Source organism: Pungitius pungitius, unplaced genomic scaffold, assembly GCF_949316345.1.
Source record: "Pungitius pungitius unplaced genomic scaffold, fPunPun2.1 scaffold_29, whole genome shotgun sequence".
NCBI lineage: Eukaryota > Metazoa > Chordata > Actinopteri > Perciformes > Gasterosteidae > Pungitius > Pungitius pungitius.
Genome location: NW_026909812.1, coordinates 2,430 through 19,913, shown reverse-complemented (window position 1 = coordinate 19,913; position 17,484 = coordinate 2,430). Strand labels below are relative to the sequence as shown.

The 17,484-nt window shown below is 44.2% G+C and overlaps 31 non-coding genes and 5 pseudogenes across 31 annotated transcripts; all 36 read left to right on the top strand.

Annotated features, from left to right (window-relative positions):
- The first annotated feature begins 114 nt into the window (after positions 1–114).
- Positions 115–233, top strand: LOC134110854 (5S ribosomal RNA). Its single transcript, XR_009944237.1, has one exon. It is a non-coding gene; the product is annotated as a 5S ribosomal RNA (ribosomal RNA).
- Positions 234–627: 394 nt separating this feature from the next.
- LOC134111465 (5S ribosomal RNA) lies at positions 628–746 on the top strand (annotated as a pseudogene).
- A 398-nt stretch (positions 747–1,144) lies between these two features.
- LOC134111149 (5S ribosomal RNA) lies at positions 1,145–1,263 on the top strand. The gene has a single exon (XR_009944532.1). It is a non-coding gene; the product is annotated as a 5S ribosomal RNA (ribosomal RNA).
- A 339-nt stretch (positions 1,264–1,602) lies between these two features.
- LOC134110843 (5S ribosomal RNA) lies at positions 1,603–1,721 on the top strand. Its single transcript, XR_009944226.1, has one exon. It is a non-coding gene; the product is annotated as a 5S ribosomal RNA (ribosomal RNA).
- Positions 1,722–2,119: 398 nt separating this feature from the next.
- Positions 2,120–2,238, top strand: LOC134110831 (5S ribosomal RNA). The gene has a single exon (XR_009944214.1). It is a non-coding gene; the product is annotated as a 5S ribosomal RNA (ribosomal RNA).
- A 339-nt stretch (positions 2,239–2,577) lies between these two features.
- On the top strand, positions 2,578–2,696 carry LOC134110820 (5S ribosomal RNA). Its single transcript, XR_009944203.1, has one exon. It is a non-coding gene; the product is annotated as a 5S ribosomal RNA (ribosomal RNA).
- Positions 2,697–3,090: 394 nt separating this feature from the next.
- LOC134111464 (5S ribosomal RNA) lies at positions 3,091–3,209 on the top strand (annotated as a pseudogene).
- A 398-nt stretch (positions 3,210–3,607) lies between these two features.
- LOC134110809 (5S ribosomal RNA) lies at positions 3,608–3,726 on the top strand. The gene has a single exon (XR_009944192.1). It is a non-coding gene; the product is annotated as a 5S ribosomal RNA (ribosomal RNA).
- A 339-nt stretch (positions 3,727–4,065) lies between these two features.
- Positions 4,066–4,184, top strand: LOC134110798 (5S ribosomal RNA). The gene has a single exon (XR_009944181.1). It is a non-coding gene; the product is annotated as a 5S ribosomal RNA (ribosomal RNA).
- Positions 4,185–4,523: 339 nt separating this feature from the next.
- LOC134111609 (5S ribosomal RNA) lies at positions 4,524–4,642 on the top strand. The gene has a single exon (XR_009944953.1). It is a non-coding gene; the product is annotated as a 5S ribosomal RNA (ribosomal RNA).
- A 339-nt stretch (positions 4,643–4,981) lies between these two features.
- LOC134110787 (5S ribosomal RNA) lies at positions 4,982–5,100 on the top strand. The gene has a single exon (XR_009944170.1). It is a non-coding gene; the product is annotated as a 5S ribosomal RNA (ribosomal RNA).
- Positions 5,101–5,494: 394 nt separating this feature from the next.
- Positions 5,495–5,613, top strand: LOC134111462 (5S ribosomal RNA; annotated as a pseudogene).
- A 398-nt stretch (positions 5,614–6,011) lies between these two features.
- LOC134110776 (5S ribosomal RNA) lies at positions 6,012–6,130 on the top strand. Its single transcript, XR_009944159.1, has one exon. It is a non-coding gene; the product is annotated as a 5S ribosomal RNA (ribosomal RNA).
- Positions 6,131–6,469: 339 nt separating this feature from the next.
- Positions 6,470–6,588, top strand: LOC134110765 (5S ribosomal RNA). The gene has a single exon (XR_009944148.1). It is a non-coding gene; the product is annotated as a 5S ribosomal RNA (ribosomal RNA).
- A 394-nt stretch (positions 6,589–6,982) lies between these two features.
- LOC134111461 (5S ribosomal RNA) lies at positions 6,983–7,101 on the top strand (annotated as a pseudogene).
- A 398-nt stretch (positions 7,102–7,499) lies between these two features.
- On the top strand, positions 7,500–7,618 carry LOC134110754 (5S ribosomal RNA). The gene has a single exon (XR_009944137.1). It is a non-coding gene; the product is annotated as a 5S ribosomal RNA (ribosomal RNA).
- Positions 7,619–7,957: 339 nt separating this feature from the next.
- Positions 7,958–8,076, top strand: LOC134110743 (5S ribosomal RNA). The gene has a single exon (XR_009944126.1). It is a non-coding gene; the product is annotated as a 5S ribosomal RNA (ribosomal RNA).
- Positions 8,077–8,415: 339 nt separating this feature from the next.
- On the top strand, positions 8,416–8,534 carry LOC134111598 (5S ribosomal RNA). Its single transcript, XR_009944942.1, has one exon. It is a non-coding gene; the product is annotated as a 5S ribosomal RNA (ribosomal RNA).
- A 339-nt stretch (positions 8,535–8,873) lies between these two features.
- Positions 8,874–8,992, top strand: LOC134110732 (5S ribosomal RNA). Its single transcript, XR_009944115.1, has one exon. It is a non-coding gene; the product is annotated as a 5S ribosomal RNA (ribosomal RNA).
- Positions 8,993–9,386: 394 nt separating this feature from the next.
- Positions 9,387–9,505, top strand: LOC134111460 (5S ribosomal RNA; annotated as a pseudogene).
- Positions 9,506–9,903: 398 nt separating this feature from the next.
- On the top strand, positions 9,904–10,022 carry LOC134110719 (5S ribosomal RNA). Its single transcript, XR_009944103.1, has one exon. It is a non-coding gene; the product is annotated as a 5S ribosomal RNA (ribosomal RNA).
- A 339-nt stretch (positions 10,023–10,361) lies between these two features.
- Positions 10,362–10,480, top strand: LOC134111643 (5S ribosomal RNA). The gene has a single exon (XR_009944987.1). It is a non-coding gene; the product is annotated as a 5S ribosomal RNA (ribosomal RNA).
- Positions 10,481–10,876: 396 nt separating this feature from the next.
- On the top strand, positions 10,877–10,995 carry LOC134110708 (5S ribosomal RNA). The gene has a single exon (XR_009944092.1). It is a non-coding gene; the product is annotated as a 5S ribosomal RNA (ribosomal RNA).
- Positions 10,996–11,334: 339 nt separating this feature from the next.
- LOC134111201 (5S ribosomal RNA) lies at positions 11,335–11,453 on the top strand. Its single transcript, XR_009944583.1, has one exon. It is a non-coding gene; the product is annotated as a 5S ribosomal RNA (ribosomal RNA).
- Positions 11,454–11,847: 394 nt separating this feature from the next.
- LOC134110697 (5S ribosomal RNA) lies at positions 11,848–11,966 on the top strand. The gene has a single exon (XR_009944081.1). It is a non-coding gene; the product is annotated as a 5S ribosomal RNA (ribosomal RNA).
- Positions 11,967–12,305: 339 nt separating this feature from the next.
- On the top strand, positions 12,306–12,424 carry LOC134110686 (5S ribosomal RNA). Its single transcript, XR_009944070.1, has one exon. It is a non-coding gene; the product is annotated as a 5S ribosomal RNA (ribosomal RNA).
- A 339-nt stretch (positions 12,425–12,763) lies between these two features.
- Positions 12,764–12,882, top strand: LOC134110675 (5S ribosomal RNA). Its single transcript, XR_009944059.1, has one exon. It is a non-coding gene; the product is annotated as a 5S ribosomal RNA (ribosomal RNA).
- A 395-nt stretch (positions 12,883–13,277) lies between these two features.
- Positions 13,278–13,396, top strand: LOC134111913 (5S ribosomal RNA). The gene has a single exon (XR_009945254.1). It is a non-coding gene; the product is annotated as a 5S ribosomal RNA (ribosomal RNA).
- A 339-nt stretch (positions 13,397–13,735) lies between these two features.
- On the top strand, positions 13,736–13,854 carry LOC134111902 (5S ribosomal RNA). The gene has a single exon (XR_009945243.1). It is a non-coding gene; the product is annotated as a 5S ribosomal RNA (ribosomal RNA).
- Positions 13,855–14,248: 394 nt separating this feature from the next.
- LOC134111891 (5S ribosomal RNA) lies at positions 14,249–14,367 on the top strand. Its single transcript, XR_009945232.1, has one exon. It is a non-coding gene; the product is annotated as a 5S ribosomal RNA (ribosomal RNA).
- Positions 14,368–14,706: 339 nt separating this feature from the next.
- On the top strand, positions 14,707–14,825 carry LOC134111880 (5S ribosomal RNA). Its single transcript, XR_009945221.1, has one exon. It is a non-coding gene; the product is annotated as a 5S ribosomal RNA (ribosomal RNA).
- A 339-nt stretch (positions 14,826–15,164) lies between these two features.
- LOC134111869 (5S ribosomal RNA) lies at positions 15,165–15,283 on the top strand. The gene has a single exon (XR_009945210.1). It is a non-coding gene; the product is annotated as a 5S ribosomal RNA (ribosomal RNA).
- A 339-nt stretch (positions 15,284–15,622) lies between these two features.
- LOC134111857 (5S ribosomal RNA) lies at positions 15,623–15,741 on the top strand. Its single transcript, XR_009945197.1, has one exon. It is a non-coding gene; the product is annotated as a 5S ribosomal RNA (ribosomal RNA).
- Positions 15,742–16,135: 394 nt separating this feature from the next.
- LOC134111845 (5S ribosomal RNA) lies at positions 16,136–16,254 on the top strand. The gene has a single exon (XR_009945186.1). It is a non-coding gene; the product is annotated as a 5S ribosomal RNA (ribosomal RNA).
- Positions 16,255–16,593: 339 nt separating this feature from the next.
- LOC134111834 (5S ribosomal RNA) lies at positions 16,594–16,712 on the top strand. The gene has a single exon (XR_009945175.1). It is a non-coding gene; the product is annotated as a 5S ribosomal RNA (ribosomal RNA).
- Positions 16,713–17,108: 396 nt separating this feature from the next.
- On the top strand, positions 17,109–17,227 carry LOC134111822 (5S ribosomal RNA). The gene has a single exon (XR_009945164.1). It is a non-coding gene; the product is annotated as a 5S ribosomal RNA (ribosomal RNA).
- The last annotated feature ends 257 nt before the right edge of the window (positions 17,228–17,484 follow it).

Here is a 17,484-nt window from a genome sequence, read left to right as displayed (position 1 = left end):
AGGATGTCACAGCCTTCTTTGCATACCCTTATTTAACCCACACAAAGATGCCAACGGCAGGCGTGACATAATTTTTTGACGCATTATAAAGGATTAGGAAAAAGATATAAAGCAGCTTACGGCCATACCTCTCTGGTTCCGCCCGATCTCGTCTGATCTCGGAAGCTAAGCAGAGCAGGGCCTGGTTAGTACCTGGATGGAAGACCGCCTGGGAATCCCAGGTGCCGTAAGCTTTTTCACTTCTCTCTGAAAGCTGCAGAGCGCCGCAGATTGTACACCTACAAATTACAAAAAGTATATCACATTGTTGAAGAGATGCATGTTTAGTGTTGTTTTAACGTTGGATATGAAAGGAAATTAGACAATATTATCCAAAATGATTCCGTTTCATGATTGCTAAATTGGTGTTGATCAACATTTTACGATTGGCATACTATTGTTTGTAATTTAGCCGTTGAAATACAGGTGCTAACCAAACATGTTAGATTTACCAGTGAAGAAAAGTAAAGTTACCTTCAGGTTTTAGGAACCTCTCTTGCCAATGCTAAGAACTGCTTCAATTTTAGAAAAAGAAACTTCTGATTATCTTTGACACGTTTTAAAGGATTAGGAAAAAGATAAAAAGCAGCTTACAGCCATACCTCTCTGGTTCCGCCCGATCTCGTCTGATCTCGGAAGCTAAGCAGAGCGGGTGCTGGTTAGTACCTGGATGGAAGACCGCCTGGGAATCCCAGGTGCCGTAAGCTTTTTCACTTCTCTCACCGAAAGCCGCCGAGCGCCGCAGATTGTACACCTACAAATTACAAAAAGTATATCACATTGTTGAAGAGATGCATGTTTAGTGTTGTTTTAACGTTGGATATGAAAGGCAATTAGACAATATAATCCAAAATGATTCCGTTTCATGGTTGCTAAATTAGTGTTGATCAACATTTAACAATTGGCATACTTTTGTTTGTAATTTAGCCGTTGAAATACAGGTGCTAACCCAACATGTTAGAATTGCCAGTGAAGAAAAGTAAAGTTACCTTCAGGTTTTAGAAACCTCTCTTGCCAATCCTAAGAACTGCTTCAATTTTAGAAAAAGAAACTCTTCTGATTATCTTTGACGCATTATAAAGGATTAGGAAAAAGATAAAAAGCAGCTTACGGCCATACCTCTCTGGTTCTGCCCGATCTCGTCTGATCTCGGAAGCTAAGCAGAGCAGGGCCTGGTTAGTACCTGGATGGAAGACCGCCTGGGAATCCCAGGTGCCGTAAGCTTTTTCACTTCTCTCTCCGAAAGCCGCCCACCGCCGCAGATTGTACACCTTCACAATTGTAAAAAGTATTTCACATTGTAGAAGAGATGCAATAGGAAGAAGATGAAAGGTGGCTTACGTCCATACCATCGTCAGGCCATTTGAGGTGGCGGGGACTGCAATGGCCATCCACCGATTGGCTGGGACTCCTGGGCGGGTCTTCTCTAGTCCATCCAATTTTCGCCATAGGATGTCACAGCCTTCTTTGCATACCCTTATTTAACCCACACAAAGATGCCAACGGCAGGCGTGACATAATTTTTTGACGCATTATAAAGGATTAGGAAAAAGATAAAAAGCAGCTTACGGCCATACCTCTCTGGTTCCGCCCGATCTCGTCTGATCTCGGAAGCTAAGCAGAGCAGGGCCTGGTTAGTACCTGGATGGAAGACCGCCTGGGAATCCCAGGTGCCGTAAGCTTTTTCACTTCTCTCACCGAAAGCCGCCGAGCGCCGCAGATTGTACACCTACAAATTACAAAAAGTATATCACATTGTTGAAGAGATGCATGTTTAGTGTTGTTTTAACGTTGGATATGAAAGGGAATTAGACAATATTATCCAAAATGATTCCGTTTCATGGTTGCTAAATTAGTGTTGATCAACATTTAACAATTGGCATACTTTTGTTTGTAATTTAGCCGTTGAAATACAGGTGCTAACCCAACATGTTAGAATTGCCAGTGAAGAAAAGTAAAGTTACCTTCAGGTTTTAGAAACCTCTCTTGCCAATCCTAAGAACTGCTTCAATTTTAGAAAAAGAAACTCTTCTGATTATCTTTGACGCATTATAAAGGATTAGGAAAAAGATAAAAAGCAGCTTACGGCCATACCTCTCTGGTTCCGCCCGATCTCGTCTGATCTCGGAAGCTAAGCAGAGCAGGGCCTGGTTAGTACCTGGATGGAAGACCGCCTGGGAATCCCAGGTGCCGTAAGCTTTTTCACTTCTCTCTCTGAAAGCCGCCCAGCGCCGTAGCTTGTACACCTACACAATTGTAAAAAGTTTATCACATTGTAGAAGAGATGCAATAGGAAGAAGATGAAAGGTGGCTTACGTCCATACCATCATCAGGCCATTTGAGGTGGCGGGGACTGCAATGGCCATCCACCGATTGGCTGGGACTCCTGGGCGGGTCTTCTCTAGTCCATCCAATTTTCGCCATAGGATGTCACAGCCTTCTTTGCATACCCTTATTTAACCCACACAAAGATGCCAACGGCAGGCGTGACATAATTTTTTGACGCATTATAAAGGATTAGGAAAAAGATAAAAAGCAGCTTACGGCCATACCTCTCTGGTTCCGCCCGATCTCGTCTGATCTCGGAAGCTAAGCAGAGCAGGGCCTGGTTAGTACCTGGATGGAAGACCGCCTGGGAATCCCAGGTGCCGTAAGCTTTTTCACTTCTCTCTGAAAGCTGCAGAGCGCCGCAGATTGTACACCTACAAATTACAAAAAGTATATCACATTGTTGAAGAGATGCATGTTTAGTGTTGTTTTAACGTTGGATATGAAAGGAAATTAGACAATATTATCCAAAATGATTCCGTTTCATGATTGCTAAATTGGTGTTGATCAACATTTTACGATTGGCATACTATTGTTTGTAATTTAGCCGTTGAAATACAGGTGCTAACCAAACATGTTAGATTTACCAGTGAAGAAAAGTAAAGTTACCTTCAGGTTTTAGGAACCTCTCTTGCCAATGCTAAGAACTGCTTCAATTTTAGAAAAAGAAACTTCTGATTATCTTTGACACGTTTTAAAGGATTAGGAAAAAGATAAAAAGCAGCTTACAGCCATACCTCTCTGGTTCCGCCCGATCTCGTCTGATCTCGGAAGCTAAGCAGAGCGGGTGCTGGTTAGTACCTGGATGGAAGACCGCCTGGGAATCCCAGGTGCCGTAAGCTTTTTCACTTCTCTCACCGAAAGCCGCCGAGCGCCGCAGATTGTACACCTACAAATTACAAAAAGTATATCACATTGTTGAAGAGATGCATGTTTAGTGTTGTTTTAACGTTGGATATGAAAGGCAATTAGACAATATAATCCAAAATGATTCCGTTTCATGGTTGCTAAATTAGTGTTGATCAACATTTAACAATTGGCATACTTTTGTTTGTAATTTAGCCGTTGAAATACAGGTGCTAACCCAACATGTTAGAATTGCCAGTGAAGAAAAGTAAAGTTACCTTCAGGTTTTAGAAACCTCTCTTGCCAATCCTAAGAACTGCTTCAATTTTAGAAAAAGAAACTCTTCTGATTATCTTTGACGCATTATAAAGGATTAGGAAAAAGATAAAAAGCAGCTTACGGCCATACCTCTCTGGTTCCGCCCGATCTCGTCTGATCTCGGAAGCTAAGCAGAGCAGGGCCTGGTTAGTACCTGGATGGAAGACCGCCTGGGAATCCCAGGTGCCGTAAGCTTTTTCACTTCTCTCTCCGAAAGCCGCCCACCGCCGCAGATTGTACACCTTCACAATTGTAAAAAGTATTTCACATTGTAGAAGAGATGCAATAGGAAGAAGATGAAAGGTGGCTTACTTCCATACCATCGTCAGGCCATTTGAGGTGGCGGGGACTGCAATGGCCATCCACCGATTGGCTGGGACTCCTGGGCGGGTCTTCTCTAGTCCATCCAATTTTCGCCATAGGATGTCACAGCCTTCTTTGCATACCCTTATTTAACCCACACAAAGATGCCAACGGCAGGCGTGACATAATTTTTTGACGCATTATAAAGGATTAGGAAAAAGATAAAAAGCAGCTTACGGCCATACCTCTCTGGTTCCGCCCGATCTCGTCTGATCTCGGAAGCTAAGCAGAGCAGGGCCTGGTTAGTACCTGGATGGAAGACCGCCTGGGAATCCCAGGTGCCGTAAGCTTTTTCACTTCTCTCTCTGAAAGCCGCCCAGCGACGTAGCTTGTACACCTACACAATTGTAAAAAGTTGATCACATTGTAGAAGAGATGCAATAGGAAGAAGATGAAAGGTGGCTTACGTCCATACCATCGTCAGGCCATTTGAGGTGGCGGGGACTGCAATGGCCATCCACCGATTGGCTGGGACTCCTGGGCGGGTCTTCTCTAGTCCATCCAATTTTCGCCATAGGATGTCACAGCCTTCTTTGCATACCCTTATTTAACCCACACAAAGATGCCAACGGCAGGCGTGACATAATTTTTTGACGCATTATAAAGGATTAGGAAAAAGATAAAAAGCAGCTTACGGCCATACCTCTCTGGTTCCGCCCGATCTCGTCTGATCTCGGAAGCTAAGCAGAGCAGGGCCTGGTTAGTACCTGGATGGAAGACCACCTGGGAATCCCAGGTGCCGTAAGCTTTTTCACTTCTCTCTCTGAAAGCCGCCCAGCGCCGTAGCTTGTACACCTACACAATTGTAAAAAGTTTATCACATTGTAGAAGAGATGCAATAGGAAGAAGATGAAAGGTGGCTTACGTCCATACCATCATCAGGCCATTTGAGGTGGCGGGGACTGCAATGGCCATCCACCGATTGGCTGGGACTCCTGGGCGGGTCTTCTCTAGTCCATCCAATTTTCGCCATAGGATGTCACAGCCTTCTTTGCATACCCTTATTTAACCCACACAAAGATGCCAACGGCAGGCGTGACATAATTTTTTGACGCATTATAAAGGATTAGGAAAAAGATAAAAAGCAGCTTACGGCCATACCTCTCTGGTTCCGCCCGATCTCGTCTGATCTCGGAAGCTAAGCAGAGCAGGGCCTGGTTAGTACCTGGATGGAAGACCGCCTGGGAATCCCAGGTGCCGTAAGCTTTTTCACTTCTCTCTGAAAGCTGCAGAGCGCCGCAGATTGTACACCTACAAATTACAAAAAGTATATCACATTGTTGAAGAGATGCATGTTTAGTGTTGTTTTAACGTTGGATATGAAAGGAAATTAGACAATATTATCCAAAATGATTCCGTTTCATGATTGCTAAATTGGTGTTGATCAACATTTTACGATTGGCATACTATTGTTTGTAATTTAGCCGTTGAAATACAGGTGCTAACCAAACATGTTAGATTTACCAGTGAAGAAAAGTAAAGTTACCTTCAGGTTTTAGGAACCTCTCTTGCCAATGCTAAGAACTGCTTCAATTTTAGAAAAAGAAACTTCTGATTATCTTTGACACGTTTTAAAGGATTAGGAAAAAGATAAAAAGCAGCTTACAGCCATACCTCTCTGGTTCCGCCCGATCTCGTCTGATCTCGGAAGCTAAGCAGAGCGGGTGCTGGTTAGTACCTGGATGGAAGACCGCCTGGGAATCCCAGGTGCCGTAAGCTTTTTCACTTCTCTCACCGAAAGCCGCCGAGCGCCGCAGATTGTACACCTACAAATTACAAAAAGTATATCACATTGTTGAAGAGATGCATGTTTAGTGTTGTTTTAACGTTGGATATGAAAGGCAATTAGACAATATAATCCAAAATGATTCCGTTTCATGGTTGCTAAATTAGTGTTGATCAACATTTAACAATTGGCATACTTTTGTTTGTAATTTAGCCGTTGAAATACAGGTGCTAACCCAACATGTTAGAATTGCCAGTGAAGAAAAGTAAAGTTACCTTCAGGTTTTAGAAACCTCTCTTGCCAATCCTAAGAACTGCTTCAATTTTAGAAAAAGAAACTCTTCTGATTATCTTTGACGCATTATAAAGGATTAGGAAAAAGATAAAAAGCAGCTTACGGCCATACCTCTCTGGTTCCGCCCGATCTCGTCTGATCTCGGAAGCTAAGCAGAGCAGGGCCTGGTTAGTACCTGGATGGAAGACCGCCTGGGAATCCCAGGTGCCGTAAGCTTTTTCACTTCTCTCTCCGAAAGCCGCCCACCGCCGCAGATTGTACACCTTCACAATTGTAAAAAGTATTTCACATTGTAGAAGAGATGCAATAGGAAGAAGATGAAAGGTGGCTTACGTCCATACCATCGTCAGGCCATTTGAGGTGGCGGGGACTGCAATGGCCATCCACCGATTGGCTGGGACTCCTGGGCGGGTCTTCTCTAGTCCATCCAATTTTCGCCATAGGATGTCACAGCCTTCTTTGCATACCCTTATTTAACCCACACAAAGATGCCAACGGCAGGCGTGACATAATTTTTTGACGCATTATAAAGGATTAGGAAAAAGATAAAAAGCAGCTTACGGCCATACCTCTCTGGTTCCGCCCGATCTCGTCTGATCTCGGAAGCTAAGCAGAGCAGGGCCTGGTTAGTACCTGGATGGAAGACCGCCTGGGAATCCCAGGTGCCGTAAGCTTTTTCACTTCTCTCTGAAAGCTGCAGAGCGCCGCAGATTGTACACCTACAAATTACAAAAAGTATATCACATTGTTGAAGAGATGCATGTTTAGTGTTGTTTTAACGTTGGATATGAAAGGAAATTAGACAATATTATCCAAAATGATTCCGTTTCATGATTGCTAAATTGGTGTTGATCAACATTTTACGATTGGCATACTATTGTTTGTAATTTAGCCGTTGAAATACAGGTGCTAACCAAACATGTTAGATTTACCAGTGAAGAAAAGTAAAGTTACCTTCAGGTTTTAGGAACCTCTCTTGCCAATGCTAAGAACTGCTTCAATTTTAGAAAAAGAAACTTCTGATTATCTTTGACACGTTTTAAAGGATTAGGAAAAAGATAAAAAGCAGCTTACAGCCATACCTCTCTGGTTCCGCCCGATCTCGTCTGATCTCGGAAGCTAAGCAGAGCGGGTGCTGGTTAGTACCTGGATGGAAGACCGCCTGGGAATCCCAGGTGCCGTAAGCTTTTTCACTTCTCTCACCGAAAGCCGCCGAGCGCCGCAGATTGTACACCTACAAATTACAAAAAGTATATCACATTGTTGAAGAGATGCATGTTTAGTGTTGTTTTAACGTTGGATATGAAAGGCAATTAGACAATATAATCCAAAATGATTCCGTTTCATGGTTGCTAAATTAGTGTTGATCAACATTTAACAATTGGCATACTTTTGTTTGTAATTTAGCCGTTGAAATACAGGTGCTAACCCAACATGTTAGAATTGCCAGTGAAGAAAAGTAAAGTTACCTTCAGGTTTTAGAAACCTCTCTTGCCAATCCTAAGAACTGCTTCAATTTTAGAAAAAGAAACTCTTCTGATTATCTTTGACGCATTATAAAGGATTAGGAAAAAGATAAAAAGCAGCTTACGGCCATACCTCTCTGGTTCCGCCCGATCTCGTCTGATCTCGGAAGCTAAGCAGAGCAGGGCCTGGTTAGTACCTGGATGGAAGACCGCCTGGGAATCCCAGGTGCCGTAAGCTTTTTCACTTCTCTCTCCGAAAGCCGCCCACCGCCGCAGATTGTACACCTTCACAATTGTAAAAAGTATTTCACATTGTAGAAGAGATGCAATAGGAAGAAGATGAAAGGTGGCTTACTTCCATACCATCGTCAGGCCATTTGAGGTGGCGGGGACTGCAATGGCCATCCACCGATTGGCTGGGACTCCTGGGCGGGTCTTCTCTAGTCCATCCAATTTTCGCCATAGGATGTCACAGCCTTCTTTGCATACCCTTATTTAACCCACACAAAGATGCCAACGGCAGGCGTGACATAATTTTTTGACGCATTATAAAGGATTAGGAAAAAGATAAAAAGCAGCTTACGGCCATACCTCTCTGGTTCCGCCCGATCTCGTCTGATCTCGGAAGCTAAGCAGAGCAGGGCCTGGTTAGTACCTGGATGGAAGACCGCCTGGGAATCCCAGGTGCCGTAAGCTTTTTCACTTCTCTCTCTGAAAGCCGCCCAGCGACGTAGCTTGTACACCTACACAATTGTAAAAAGTTGATCACATTGTAGAAGAGATGCAATAGGAAGAAGATGAAAGGTGGCTTACGTCCATACCATCGTCAGGCCATTTGAGGTGGCGGGGACTGCAATGGCCATCCACCGATTGGCTGGGACTCCTGGGCGGGTCTTCTCTAGTCCATCCAATTTTCGCCATAGGATGTCACAGCCTTCTTTGCATACCCTTATTTAACCCACACAAAGATGCCAACGGCAGGCGTGACATAATTTTTTGACGCATTATAAAGGATTAGGAAAAAGATAAAAAGCAGCTTACGGCCATACCTCTCTGGTTCCGCCCGATCTCGTCTGATCTCGGAAGCTAAGCAGAGCAGGGCCTGGTTAGTACCTGGATGGAAGACCACCTGGGAATCCCAGGTGCCGTAAGCTTTTTCACTTCTCTCTCTGAAAGCCGCCCAGCGCCGTAGCTTGTACACCTACACAATTGTAAAAAGTTTATCACATTGTAGAAGAGATGCAATAGGAAGAAGATGAAAGGTGGCTTACGTCCATACCATCATCAGGCCATTTGAGGTGGCGGGGACTGCAATGGCCATCCACCGATTGGCTGGGACTCCTGGGCGGGTCTTCTCTAGTCCATCCAATTTTCGCCATAGGATGTCACAGCCTTCTTTGCATACCCTTATTTAACCCACACAAAGATGCCAACGGCAGGCGTGACATAATTTTTTGACGCATTATAAAGGATTAGGAAAAAGATAAAAAGCAGCTTACGGCCATACCTCTCTGGTTCCGCCCGATCTCGTCTGATCTCGGAAGCTAAGCAGAGCAGGGCCTGGTTAGTACCTGGATGGAAGACCGCCTGGGAATCCCAGGTGCCGTAAGCTTTTTCACTTCTCTCTGAAAGCTGCAGAGCGCCGCAGATTGTACACCTACAAATTACAAAAAGTATATCACATTGTTGAAGAGATGCATGTTTAGTGTTGTTTTAACGTTGGATATGAAAGGAAATTAGACAATATTATCCAAAATGATTCCGTTTCATGATTGCTAAATTGGTGTTGATCAACATTTTACGATTGGCATACTATTGTTTGTAATTTAGCCGTTGAAATACAGGTGCTAACCAAACATGTTAGATTTACCAGTGAAGAAAAGTAAAGTTACCTTCAGGTTTTAGGAACCTCTCTTGCCAATGCTAAGAACTGCTTCAATTTTAGAAAAAGAAACTTCTGATTATCTTTGACACGTTTTAAAGGATTAGGAAAAAGATAAAAAGCAGCTTACAGCCATACCTCTCTGGTTCCGCCCGATCTCGTCTGATCTCGGAAGCTAAGCAGAGCGGGTGCTGGTTAGTACCTGGATGGAAGACCGCCTGGGAATCCCAGGTGCCGTAAGCTTTTTCACTTCTCTCACCGAAAGCCGCCGAGCGCCGCAGATTGTACACCTACAAATTACAAAAAGTATATCACATTGTTGAAGAGATGCATGTTTAGTGTTGTTTTAACGTTGGATATGAAAGGCAATTAGACAATATAATCCAAAATGATTCCGTTTCATGGTTGCTAAATTAGTGTTGATCAACATTTAACAATTGGCATACTTTTGTTTGTAATTTAGCCGTTGAAATACAGGTGCTAACCCAACATGTTAGAATTGCCAGTGAAGAAAAGTAAAGTTACCTTCAGGTTTTAGAAACCTCTCTTGCCAATCCTAAGAACTGCTTCAATTTTAGAAAAAGAAACTCTTCTGATTATCTTTGACGCATTATAAAGGATTAGGAAAAAGATAAAAAGCAGCTTACGGCCATACCTCTCTGGTTCCGCCCGATCTCGTCTGATCTCGGAAGCTAAGCAGAGCAGGGCCTGGTTAGTACCTGGATGGAAGACCGCCTGGGAATCCCAGGTGCCGTAAGCTTTTTCACTTCTCTCTCCGAAAGCCGCCCACCGCCGCAGATTGTACACCTTCACAATTGTAAAAAGTATTTCACATTGTAGAAGAGATGCAATAGGAAGAAGATGAAAGGTGGCTTACGTCCATACCATCGTCAGGCCATTTGAGGTGGCGGGGACTGCAATGGCCATCCACCGATTGGCTGGGACTCCTGGGCGGGTCTTCTCTAGTCCATCCAATTTTCGCCATAGGATGTCACAGCCTTCTTTGCATACCCTTATTTAACCCACACAAAGATGCCAACGGCAGGCGTGACATAATTTTTTGACGCATTATAAAGGATTAGGAAAAAGATAAAAAGCAGCTTACGGCCATACCTCTCTGGTTCCGCCCGATCTCGTCTGATCTCGGAAGCTAAGCAGAGCTGGGCCTGGTTAGTACCTGGATGGAAGACCGCCTGGGAATCCCAGGTGCCGTAAGCTTTTTCACTTCTCTCACCGAAAGCCGCCGAGCGCCGCAGATTGTACACCTACAAATTACAAAAAGTATATCACATTGTTGAAGAGATGCATGTTTAGTGTTTTTTTAACGTTGCATATGAAAGGCATTTAGACAATATTATCAAACATGATTCCGTTTCATGGTTGCTAAATTAGTGTTGATCAACATTTAACAATTGGCATACTTTTGTTTGTAATTTAGCCGTTGAAATACAGGTGCTAACCAAACATGTTAGATTTACCAAAGAAGAAAAGTAAAGTTCCCTTTAGGTTTTAGGAACCTCTCTTGCCAATGCTAAGAACTGCTTCAATTTTAGAAAAAGAAACTTCTGATTATCTTTGACACGTTTTAAAGGATTAGGAAAAAGATGAAAAGCAGCTTACGGCCATACCTCTCTGGTTCCGCCCGATCTCGTCTGATCTCGGAAGCTAAGCAGAGCAGGGCCTGGTTAGTACCTGGATGGAAGACCGCCTGGGAATCCCAGGTGCCGTAAGCTTTTTCACTTCTCTCTCTGAAAGCCGCCCAGCGCCGTAGCTTGTACACCTACACAATTGTAAAAAGTTGATCACATTGTAGAAGAGATGCAATAGGAAGAAGATGAAAGGTGGCTTACGTCCATACCATCGTCAGGCCATTTGAGGTGGCGGGGACTGCAATGGCCATCCACCGATTGGCTGGGACTCCTGGGCGGGTCTTCTCTAGTCCATCCAATTTTCGCCATAGGATGTCACAGCCTTCTTTGCATACCCTTATTTAACCCACACAAAGATGCCAACGGCAGGCGTGACATAATTTTTTGACGCATTATAAAGGATTAGGAAAAAGATAAAAAGCAGCTTACGGCCATACCTCTCTGGTTCCGCCCGATCTTGTCTGATCTCGGAAGCTAAGCAGAGCAGGGCCTGGTTAGTACCTGGATGGAAGACCGCCTGGGAATCCCAGGTGCCGTAAGCTTTTTCACTTCTCTCTGAAAGCTGCAGAGCGCCGCAGATTGTACACCTACAAATTACAAAAAGTATATCACATTGTTGAAGAGATGCATGTTTAGTGTTGTTTTAACGTTGCATATGAAAGGAAATTAGACAATATTATCCAAAATGATTCCGTTTCATGATTGCTAAATTAGTGTTGATCAACATTTAACAATTGGCATACTTTTGTTTGTAATTTAGCCGTTGAAATACAGGTGCTAACCAAACATGTTAGATTTACCAGTGAAGAAAAGTAAAGTTCCCTTTAGGTTTTAGGAACCTCTCTTGCCAATGCTAAGAACTGCTTCAATTTTAGAAAAAGAAACTTCTGATTATCTTTGACACGTTTTAAAGGATTAGGAAAAAGTTGAAAAGCAGCTTACGGCCATACCTCTCTGGTTCCGCCCGATCTCGTCTGATCTCGGAAGCTAAGCAGAGCAGGGCCTGGTTAGTACCTGGATGGAAGACCGCCTGGGAATCCCAGGTGCCGTAAGCTTTTTCACTTCTCTCTCTGAAAGCCGCCCAGCGACGTAGCTTGTACACCTACACAATTGTAAAAAGTTGATCACATTGTAGAAGAGATGCAATAGGAAGAAGATGAAAGGTGGCTTACGTCCATACCATCGTCAGGCCATTTGAGGTGGCGGGGACTGCAATGGCCATCCACCGATTGGCTGGGACTCCTGGGCGGGTCTTCTCTAGTCCATCCAATTTTCGCCATAGGATGTCACAGCCTTCTTTGCATACCCTTATTTAACCCACACAAAGATGCCAACGGCAGGCGTGACATAATTTTTTGACGCATTATAAAGGATTAGGAAAAAGATAAAAAGCAGCTTACGGCCATACCTCTCTGGTTCCGCCCGATCTCGTCTGATCTCGGAAGCTAAGCAGAGCAGGGCCTGGTTAGTACCTGGATGGAAGACCGCCTGGGAATCCCAGGTGCCGTAAGCTTTTTCACTTCTCTCTCTGAAAGCCGCCCAGCGCCGTAGCTTGTACACCTACACAATTGTAAAAAGTTGATCACATTGTAGAAGAGATGCAATAGGAAGAAGATGAAAGGTGGCTTACGTCCATACCATCATCAGGCCATTTGAGGTGGCGGGGACTGCAATGGCCATCCACCGATTGGCTGGGACTCCTGGGCGGGTCTTCTCTAGTCCATCCAATTTTCGCCATAGGATGTCACAGCCTTCTTTGCATACCCTTATTTAACCCACACAAAGATGCCAACGGCAGGCGTGACATAATTTTTTGACGCATTATAAAGGATTAGGAAAAAGATAAAAAGCAGCTTACGGCCATACCTCTCTGGTTCCGCCCGATCTCGTCTGATCTCGGAAGCTAAGCAGAGCAGGGCCTGGTTAGTACCTGGATGGAAGACCGCCTGGGAATCCCAGGTGCCGTAAGCTTTTTTACTTCTCTCTGAAAGCTGCAGAGCGCCGCAGATTGTACACCTACAAATTACAAAAAGTATATCACATTGTTGAAGAGATGCATGTTTATTGTTGTTTTAACGTTGGATATGAAAGGCATTTAGACAATATTATCAAACATAATTCCGTTTTTATGGTTGCTAAATTAGTGTTGATCAACATTTAACAATTGGCATACTTTTGTTTGTAATTTAGCCGTTGAAATACAGTTGCTAACCAAACATGTTAGATTTACCAGTGAAGAAAAGTAAAGTTCCCTTTAGGTTTTAGGAACCTCTCTTGCCAATGCTAAGAACTGCTTCAATTTTAGAAAAAGAAACTTCTGATTATCTTTGACACGTTTTAAAGGATTAGGAAAAAGATGAAAAGCAGCTTACGGCCATACCTCTCTGGTTCCGCCCGATCTCGTCTGATCTCGGAAGCTAAGCAGAGCAGGGCCTGGTTAGTACCTGGATGGAAGACCGCCTGGGAATCCCAGGTGCCGTAAGCTTTTTCACTTCTCTCTCTGAAAGCCGCCCAGCGCCGTAGCTTGTACACCTACACAATTGTAAAAAGTTGATCACATTGTAGAAGAGATGCAATAGGAAGAAGATGAAAGGTGGCTTACGTCCATACCATCGTCAGGCCATTTGAGGTGGCGGGGACTGCAATGGCCATCCACCGATTGGCTGGGACTCCTGGGCGGGTCTTCTCTAGTCCATCCAATTTTCGCCATAGGATGTCACAGCCTTCTTTGCATACCCTTATTTAACCCACACAAAGATGCCAACGGCAGGCGTGACATAATTTTTTGACGCATTATAAAGGATTAGGAAAAAGATAAAAAGCAGCTTACGGCCATACCTCTCTGGTTCCGCCCGATCTCGTCTGATCTCGGAAGCTAAGCAGAGCAGGGCCTGGTTAGTACCTGGATGGAAGACCGCCTGGGAATCCCAGGTGCCGTAAGCTTTTTCACTTCTCTCTGAAAGCTGCAGAGCGCCGCAGATTGTACACCTACAAATTACAAAAAGTATATCACATTGTTGAAGAGATGCATGTTTAGTGTTGTTTTAACGTTGCATATGAAAGGAAATTAGACAATATTATCCAAAATGATTCCGTTTCATGATTGCTAAATTAGTGTTGATCAACATTTAACAATTGGCATACTTTTGTTTGTAATTTAGCCGTTGAAATACAGGTGCTAACCAAACATGTTAGATTTACCAGTGAAGAAAAGTAAAGTTCCCTTTAGGTTTTAGGAACCTCTCTTGCCAATGCTAAGAACTGCTTCAATTTTAGAAAAAGAAACTTCTGATTATCTTTGACACGTTTTAAAGGATTAGGAAAAAGTTGAAAAGCAGCTTACGGCCATACCTCTCTGGTTCCGCCCGATCTCGTCTGATCTCGGAAGCTAAGCAGAGCAGGGCCTGGTTAGTACCTGGATGGAAGACCGCCTGGGAATCCCAGGTGCCGTAAGCTTTTTCACTTCTCTCTCTGAAAGCCGCCCAGCGACGTAGCTTGTACACCTACACAATTGTAAAAAGTTGATCACATTGTAGAAGAGATGCAATAGGAAGAAGATGAAAGGTGGCTTACGTCCATACCATCGTCAGGCCATTTGAGGTGGCGGGGACTGCAATGGCCATCCACCGATTTGCTGGGACTCCTGGGCGGGTCTTCTCTAGTCCATCCAATTTTCGCCATAGGATGTCACAGCCTTCTTTGCATACCCTTATTTAACCCACACAAAGATGCCAACGGCAGGCGTGACATAATTTTTTGACGCATTATAAAGGATTAGGAAAAAGATAAAAAGCAGCTTACGGCCATACCTCTCTGGTTCCGCCCGATCTCGTCTGATCTCGGAAGCTAAGCAGAGCAGGGCCTGGTTAGTACCTGGATGGAAGACCGCCTGGGAATCCCAGGTGCCGTAAGCTTTTTCACTTCTCTCTCTGAAAGCCGCCCAGCGCCGTAGCTTGTACACCTACACAATTGTAAAAAGTTGATCACATTGTAGAAGAGATGCAATAGGAAGAAGATGAAAGGTGGCTTACGTCCATACCATCGTCAGGCCATTTGAGGTGGCGGGGACTGCAATGGCCATCCACCGATTGGCTGGGACTCCTGGGCGGGTCTTCTCTAGTCCATCCAATTTTCGCCATAGGATGTCACAGCCTTCTTTGCATACCCTTATTTAACCCACACAAAGATGCCAACGGCAGGCGTGACATAATTTTTTGACGCATTATAAAGGATTAGGAAAAAGATAAAAAGCAGCTTACGGCCATACCTCTCTGGTTCCGCCCGATCTCGTCTGATCTCGGAAGCTAAGCAGAGCAGGGCCTGGTTAGTACCTGGATGGAAGACCGCCTGGGAATCCCAGGTGCCGTAAGCTTTTTCACTTCTCTCTCTGAAAGCCGCCCAGCGCCGTAGCTTGTACACCTACACAATTGTAAAAAGTTTATCACATTGTAGAAGAGATGCAATAGGAAGAAGATGAAAGGTGGCTTACGTCCATACCATCGTCAGGCCATTTGAGGTGGCGGGGACTGCAATGGCCATCCACCGATTGGCTGGGACTCCTGGGCGGGTCTTCTCTAGTCCATCCAATTTTCGCCATAGGATGTCACAGCCTTCTTTGCATACCCTTATTTAACCCACACAAAGATGCCAACGGCAGGCGTGACATAATTTTTTGACGCATTATAAAGGATTAGGAAAAAGATAAAAAGCAGCTTACGGCCATACCTCTCTGGTTCCGCCCGATCTCGTCTGATCTCGGAAGCTAAGCAGAGCAGGGCCTGGTTAGTACCTGGATGGAAGACCGCCTGGGAATCCCAGGTGCCGTAAGCTTTTTCACTTCTCTCTGAAAGCTGCAGAGCGCCGCAGATTGTACACCTACAAATTACAAAAAGTATATCACATTGTTGAAGAGATGCATGTTTATTGTTGTTTTAACGTTGGATATGAAAGGCATTTAGACAATATTATCAAACATGATTCCGTTTCATGGTTGCTAAATTAGTGTTGATCAACATTTAACAATTGGCATACTTTTGTTTGTAATTTAGCCGTTGAAATACAGTTGCTAACCAAACATGTTAGATTTACCAGTGAAGAAAAGTAAAGTTCCCTTTAGGTTTTAGGAACCTCTCTTGCCAATGCTAAGAACTGCTTCAATTTTAGAAAAAGAAACTTCTGATTATCTTTGACACGTTTTAAAGGATTAGGAAAAAGATGAAAAGCAGCTTACGGCCATACCTCTCTGGTTCCGCCCGATCTCGTCTGATCTCGGAAGCTAAGCAGAGCAGGGCCTGGTTAGTACCTGGATGGAAGACCGCCTGGGAATCCCAGGTGCCGTAAGCTTTTTCACTTCTCTCTCTGAAAGCCGCCCAGCGCCGTAGCTTGTACACCTACACAATTGTAAAAAGTTGATCACATTGTAGAAGAGATGCAATAGGAAGAAGATGAAAGGTGGCTTACGTCCATACCATCATCAGGCCATTTGAGGTGGCGGGGACTGCAATGGCCATCCACCGATTGGCTGGGACTCCTGGGCGGGTCTTCTCTAGTCCATCCAATTTTCGCCATAGGATGTCACAGCCTTCTTTGCATACCCTTATTTAACCCACACAAAGATGCCAACGGCAGGCGTGACATAATTTTTTGACGCATTATAAAGGATTAGGAAAAAGATAAAAAGCAGCTTACGGCCATACCTCTCTGGTTCCGCCCGATCTCGTCTGATCTCGGAAGCTAAGCAGAGCAGGGCCTGGTTAGTACCTGGATGGAAGACCGCCTGGGAATCCCAGGTGCCGTAAGCTTTTTCACTTCTCTCTGAAAGCTGCAGAGCGCCGCAGATTGTACACCTACAAATTACAAAAAGTATATCACATTGTTGAAGAGATGCATGTTTAGTGTTGTTTTAACGTTGGATATGAAAGGGAATTAGACAATATTATCCAAAATGATTCCGTTTCATGGTTGCTAAATTAGTGTTGATCAACATTTAACAATTGGCATACTTTTGTTTGTAATTTAGCCGTTGAAATACAGGTGCTAACCCAACATGTTAGAATTGCCAGTGAAGAAAAGTAAAGTTACCTTCAGGTTTTAGAAACCTCTCTTGCCAATCCTAAGAACTGCTTCAATTTTAGAAAAAGAAACTCTTCTGATTATCTTTGACGCATTATAAAGGATTAGGAAAAAGATAAAAAGCAGCTTACGGCCATACCTCTCTGGTTCCGCCCGATCTCGTCTGATCTCGGAAGCTAAGCAGAGCAGGGCCTGGTTAGTACCTGGATGGAAGACCGCCTGGGAATCCCAGGTGCCGTAAGCTTTTTCACTTCTCTCTCCGAAAGCCGCCCACCGCCGCAGATTGTACACCTTCACAATTGTAAAAAGTATTTCACATTGTAGAAGAGATGCAATAGGAAGAAGATGAAAGGTGGCTTACGTCCATACCATCGTCAGGCCATTTGAGGTGGCGGGGACTGCAATGGCCATCCACCGATTGGCTGGGACTCCTGGGCGGGTCTTCTCTAGTCCATCCAATTTTCGCCATAGGATGTCACAGCCTTCTTTGCATACCCTTAT